Genomic DNA, 6868 nt, shown 5'->3' on the forward strand with positions numbered 1-6868 from the left:
TCAAAAAGAGATGCCGGAGGTGTTACTCTGGTGTTAGTGTTCCCCTTTACCAATCAGTCGGGGTCTCCTCCTAATCAGCGTCTCATATGTAACAATCAATGACGAGGCCCCCCTGTCCTGCGATATTGTACTTGTCTCCTGGCCGCTGGCTGGCGCCGTGAGATTTAGTACTTGCGCAAGAGACCGGGGGCAGAGCGCGAACGCGGTCCCCCGCCCCCCGCAAAGTGTGCGCTCCAGGTTCCCTCTCGGGGCTCTGCAACACAGCGGAAAGGCAGCGAGAAGGAGCCTCTTGCTCTGACGCCGCAAGGCCACAAGAGGGCGGAGGCGCCGCGCGCCCGGCCGACGTGTTGGACTGGTGCGCTTTATGTGCTGAAATAAACACGCGACAGCCCAGAAATGTTTTCAGAGTGCTGTGCACTGGAGGTTTTTGTCTTGTGAAGACTTGCCTTGTGCTCCTCCGAGCAGTTTGTTTGTTCTCCTCCAGTGCGGGACAAGCCAACACAAGGGAGCACATTCGCCAACATCCAGGTACGCAATGCGATTTGGAAAGAAGCTCCTTTCCAAAGAGTTGCACACGAACGATCCTTCAGTCCCGCTCGGGGGGCACGGAGCCCCAGCCACACACAGCTTCAAGTAGCGAGTCAGGCGTCATGGCTTTCGCTTGCGGCCACACCACCCTGTACGCGCCTGATCTCGTCTGATCTCGGAAGCTGAGTAGGGTTGGGCCTGGTTAGTATTTGGATGGGAGACCGCCTGGGAATGCCAGGTGCTGCAAGCTTTTGCTCTCTCGGCCAGCAGGGGTCGCCGTTGGTACCGTAGGCTTTGGGAGGAAAACCTGGAGGATGGAAAGGTGATCTATAGCCTCATCTCTAGAGATGTTTTGTTGCTATGGCATGTGTGTGACCCATATAAAAAAAAAAACCCGTTTGTAAAACAAATATCGAAGCTGCCTCTAAATCTGCAAATGAAGATGAGTCGATAAACCACTTGTTTTTCGTATAACTATACATATATTCATTTATTACTGATTTCATTCATTGAGCACGGATACAATAGAGGTACAGCCATTCACTGTTTGACATGTCTGCACTGCTACAGAACCTAGCAATCAGAAAACGGGTGAAACTGTCTTGAGAATTAGCATACAGTACCGAGGCCCCCATGACCAAATAAAGGCTAACCTCGATAATCAGCCTAAATAATGCAGATTACAGCAAAACGACTGACTTTGAAAAGGGAATGAATGTCCGGAAGGAGTAGTGTAACCAGCTTGAAATGCTTCTCCGGACCTCTAACTAAAAGAAACCGGGAACCAGCAGTGGCATCGACTCCTTTCGAACTGGGATTCTATCGCAGCTTGTGGTGTCGTAACTCTTCCGTATCCGATATGGACCAAGCACATCAGGGGAGAGCGCGAACGCAGTCCCCCACTACCAGAAATTATGCAGTCGAGATTCCCACATTTGGGGAGTTCGCAGGGGTCAGCACAGCCGGAGTGCAATGGCCGAGCCTCACCCTGGGTGAACCTCCTTCTTGATCAAGGTATCTCCCCTGCCAGGTAAGTATGAGTTGTACAAGCCCCTGCAAGTGGCCCGCACCCACAGCAAAAAGCGCGCAGCCTAGACCAGCTCCTCGCCCCGCATCGCCACCGCATAACAACGCCTGAAGAAGACCCAGGCAGGTCGAAACGCCGCGACACAAAGAAAAGCAAGATTGCCTTTTCACGGAGCCATAGACTCTACAGAGGTAAATTGCCTAACAGTGGAAACCTAACGGTGCCAACGAAGCTTTATGAACGAAGCTTTTTTTATTTTTTTAAGTATGGATCGTTATGGTATGCGTCAACCCAGAGTTGACAACGCACGCTGCCTTACGGTCACTCCCCACACCGCCGCCCACACCGCCTACACACCAAACCACACCACATCAGACACATCAAACAGACAGGATACCTTCCAACTAGGAACCAGGATCATCTACAAAATGATCCAGACAGTCAACCACCTAAAAAACACAGCAGTTTCCGGAGGGGAGAACCAGGCACCCGCCAGCCTACGACGGAAGACAGAGGAACTCAAGCACCTCATAAGACCGGCCAACCCAACCGAACTCACATGTTTGAAGCTAGTAAGCAATGCCAAAAACTGGCTCCACACCACATTGCAGATCCTCGAAGAGCACTACGAGGAAACTCTCACACATCTGTCCAGACGACTGGAGGACCTGGAGCTTCCCGGCTGGGAACAAGCTTTCGCGGTTGCCTCCAACTGGGCAAAGAAAAATTATGGGAGGAAAATACAGAAGGACACGTTGGACCATACACAAGCTATGGTTACTGCTACACTTAGCAACAAGGAATCCACTATCCCCACGTCTCCAAACAGATTCCAAATACTCGACACACTAATCAGGGAAGAGGTAAATGGCTCAGAAGAGACATACGTAACCCAGGCAGAATCCCTTCCAGAACCAGTGAAGAGACACTGGGAAAGCAGACATCCAACCCAGAAATCTGGCCCCATGAGAGCCAGAGCATATACTCCAGAAATAGATTACTTTCCTCCAATCCCCAGGCCACAAAGGATCCGAAGAGAGCAGAGAAGCAAGAAGACAGAGAAGACTTCATACTACCTTTCCACAAGGCCTGAACATCAGAAAATAAAGTGGGAGGGTTTCAGTCGTTGGAAGGAGAGTGCAACACTCCTTGTCCCAGATGGTCCCTTCTTAGAGAAAATCTAGGAGAAAGAGCTTTGTTCCCCTACCCTAACCCTAATACTAACACTGACATTAACCCTGATCCTAACCCTGACCCTGGTCCTAACCCTAACCCTAATCTTAACCCTGACATTAACCCTGATCCTAACCCTGACTCCGACCCCGACTATTACCCCCCCACACCAGCACCAGCCCAACCAAGATACAGACCACACCGACATGACAAGACCACAAGAAAGCTAATGGACAGGAAGCTGGAAACCCACAAACGCTGGCTCTGCATAGGGGACTCCAATTTATCAAGAATACCCCCCTATGAAAATCCAGATCTACAGATAGAAAGCTACCCAGGAGCATCATTTTACAATGCAGCAAACCTCCTACAACACACCCCCCGGAACACAGTAGTGGAGAAAATCATTCTATCCTTTGGAATCAATAACAAGGCACAAAAAGCAAAGGAAACAGCTATCAAACAACTATGACAGATGCTACGGGAGGCTAAGGGAACCTTCCCATCTGCAGAAATATACATCCCACTGATTAATTACTCCAGAGACCAGGAAAAACCTGGACACAATAAACAATCACATACAGCAAAACATGCCATACCTCCCCAAACTGGAAGAAGCTCTTTTCAAGACAGAAAGAGATGGAATTCACTGGACCACCGCAACAGCTAAAAAAATGCTAGACCACTGGTCACAACATTTAAACTGGTAAGCCCCAAAGCCGCAGAACAAGATGGGGACAAGAACAACAAAAATATTGTAAATCTAAGCAACAACTTCCACCCCACAACTGAACAAATAAACCTCCTCAATAAGAGCTTATCATTTGTCCCCACAGTAGGGACAAAGAAAGGTTAGAAAACCAGACTGAAAAGCAAAATCCGACAATACCACCGTCGCCTTAAACTGACCGCCTTCTTTGAGGATAAAGACACCGACACAGAAAGGGTTCCCTTCCTGCCTAAATCCAGTTGGGAACCAAGGGAAAACCAACTGCCACCAGAAATCCAGGAAATAATTCAAGAGGACAACAGAATTCTACAAAAACTCCGACCATACAGGGACTCACACAACATAACAAAGGAGGAACCCGTAGCCTTAAAACATTTAAAGGAAAACAAACATATAGTCATAAAACCAGCAGACAAAGGGAGTGCAATAGTTATCATGGATAGAGAAAAATACATTGCAGAAGCACACAGACAATTAAATAATCAGAAACACTATACTACATTGGAAGAACCGCTGTACAAACAAACAGCACTAGAAATAGGGCAAATCCTACAAACTCTGGTTGAATTAAAACACCTAACCAAAAAACAGGCATTCTACCTAAGAGGAGAGGAATCACCACGACCGAGGATTTTCTACCTCCTCCCAAAAATTCATAAAGCCCCAGAAACATGGCCACTCCACTACGAAATTCCACCTGGGAGGCCCATAGTGTCCGACTGCAACAGTGAATCCTACAGAATAGCAGAATATCTAGACCATTTCCTCAACCCCATTTCTAAACACCACCCAAGTTACATCAAAGACACCTATGACTTTGTAGCCGAAGTCAAAAATGCTACAATACAACAGGAAGCCTTCCTGTTCACCATTGACATTGACAGTTTATACACCAACATTGAAACTACGGAGGGACTGAAAGCAGTATTTCTCAAATACTCTGACCGCAACAGACCAGAAACACAAATTCTGAAGCTATTGGAAATTAGCCTCAACAAAAACGATTTTGAATTTGAAGAGCAATACTACTTACAAATAAAAGGAACTGCTACGGGGAAACGCTTTGCTCCGGCCTATGCTGACATCTACAGATGCAGCCATTCAAAGTGCGCGTCACAGACACGTACCGCAGGTGACGTCGCTCAGTATGACGCAAGATGACGCGTGGCACCGCAGTACGTGATTGGTTGACCGACAGGGGCACTCGTGGTCCGTTGGTCTGTCGTAGAAAGACTTACAGTAAAAACGTCTTTGCTGTGCCCGTTGTAGATATTGAATTTTACCACTGAAGGGAAATCTTAGTAGCTGAGCATAAAAAGAATAGGAGCATACTGTAACGCGTGTGAAGGCCATAAACGATATTAATTTTGGAACATAAACATACAGTATATACTGTAGCTGGTCTTGGTACTTTAAAGAAAAAAATACACACCAGTATTCCATTTCTCCCTAAACATTTTAAGCTTTGAAGTCTTTAACTAACATGATACCGGAGTCAACAAGCATACTTTTAGAATTTGATTAAAAGGGAATATAATATGGAATCGCGTATCTAAAGAATTTAATAACGGTATTCGTGTGCTGCGACAGGGCTGTGTAGGGCTTTTTCGCCTGCCTGTTCATGCGAGCTGTCTTCTAGCCGACTGGTCTAGGTGCGTGACTAGCAACTGGGAGGTTGTGTGATCGAATCCAGCTGGTGCCGGACTTTTCTTTTAACAAACATTTCTTCGAAAAAATAGAATAGCGATATTATGGACAATAAATTGACTTTTATATTTCAAAATATCGCAACATGAACGATATTTGCGATATTTTGAACATATCTTCCCTTCTGACAGCGGTTCCTCCTTCTATTGTGTGTGTGTGTGCAACAGAGTAAATTTTTATAGAGAAATGGAGGCTGGACAGTATGCGTTACAATATAAACATTTATATTGATTTAAATCGTGTTCTGATTTAAATCGCAAACGCGTGTTTAATTATGTGTTTTTTAATCATAATCAGGCTAATGCATTTCTACATTTTCTGTATGAACCAGCTTAGAGGTTCATACAGAAAGACAGCTTGTGTTTAAATTGAGTGTAAGGTAATTTATGCTTCTAAAGTCATGGTCAGCATTTATTATTGTACTGTGCTGTAAACTTTTTCTGTGCCTAGTCACATTATTTTATAGCGTTTTTATTGCGTTATTAAATCCGGTGGCGCTGTGTGTTAGAGTAGTTTCCTGACTCCCTTGTCACATGGTCTGTGATTGAATCCCATAGAACTATGACTTTATTTTTTAACAAACATTTCTTTGAAAAAATGAAACGTTTCCCTTGGTCAGAGATTAAATAAAACCTCACTCGCACCAAACAAATTTATATTTCTAAATATCACAAAATACGTTCATTGTCTTCCAATCGAGTCGAGTTGACATTGGAAGCCTGCCACACCCGGACTGTTAAACCAACGCATTAGCACGTCAAAGCCCATCGAGGGTATTGAGCCAGTATTGCCTTTAGTATTCCCCCCTCTCCCCTCAATTCAATTCAATTCAAGGTGTTTTATTTGCATGACAGATGGGTACAAGCAGTGTTGGGTATGTATATTGTAACGCTTACGGCAGACAGGCACTGTGTAAGAGCCGGCGCACCAGAGCAGCGCACCGAGGGAGCGTCTGCATTTCTAACTTAGTTTTTAAAATTAGTCAAGCAATATGAAGCATCTCCTTTTACTTAGTGCCTGAGCATAAAAAGAATAGGAGCATACTGCAACGCGTGTGAAGTCCATAAACGATATTAATTTTGGAACTTAAACATACAGTATATGGCTGGTCTCGGTACTTTAAAGAAAACATACACACCAGTATTCCATTTCTCCTAAACATTTTAAGCATCGAAGTCTTTAACTAACGCGATACCGGAGTCAACAAGCATACTTTTAGAATTTGATTAAAAGGGAATATAATATGGAATCGCGTATCTCAAGAAATTAATAACGATATAATTATATTCATGTTGCAAAAGAACTGCAACGGACATAAAAACTCCCTTGCTTTTAACAGAGCGTTCCATAATTTCTAACTACGAAAATGCCAGGTGAAAGGATTTGTAAACATATTTTGTTAAAGCAAGTCAGAACCCATTCAGAGCCTACATTACATTTTAGCGTTTCATTCTGAGCAGAAGACCCTCACACCTGAAGAAGGGGGAGGTGTTTTTCGCTGGAAATCTCGCCTGCTTCTACTTTACAACCGGAGTGCTGGCTGTGACGAATTAAACCGGTATTACAGGTTACAATCACAGACCATGTGACATGGGAGTCAGGAAACTAACACAGCGCCACCAGATTTGATAACGCTATGAAAACGCTATAAAATAATGTGACTAGGCACAGAACAAGTTTACAGCACAGTACAAAAATGCTGA

General features: G+C 44.8%; 1 non-coding gene and 1 pseudogene across 1 annotated transcript; one reads left to right on the forward strand and one right to left on the reverse strand.

Annotated features, from left to right (window-relative positions):
• Nucleotides 1–659: 659 nt before the first annotated feature.
• LOC148812784 (5S ribosomal RNA) lies at nt 660–778 on the forward strand (annotated as a pseudogene).
• A 624-nt stretch (nt 779–1402) lies between these two features.
• Nucleotides 1403–1566, reverse strand: LOC148812785 (U1 spliceosomal RNA). Its single transcript, XR_016086303.1, has one exon. It is a non-coding gene; the product is annotated as a U1 spliceosomal RNA (small nuclear RNA).
• Between the last annotated feature and the right edge of the window lie 5302 nt (nt 1567–6868).

This window comes from Atractosteus spatula, assembly GCF_055471065.1.
Source record: "Atractosteus spatula isolate fAtrSpa1 chromosome 10 unlocalized genomic scaffold, fAtrSpa1.hap1 SUPER_10_unloc_16, whole genome shotgun sequence".
Classification (NCBI taxonomy): Eukaryota; Metazoa; Chordata; class Actinopteri; order Semionotiformes; family Lepisosteidae; genus Atractosteus; species Atractosteus spatula.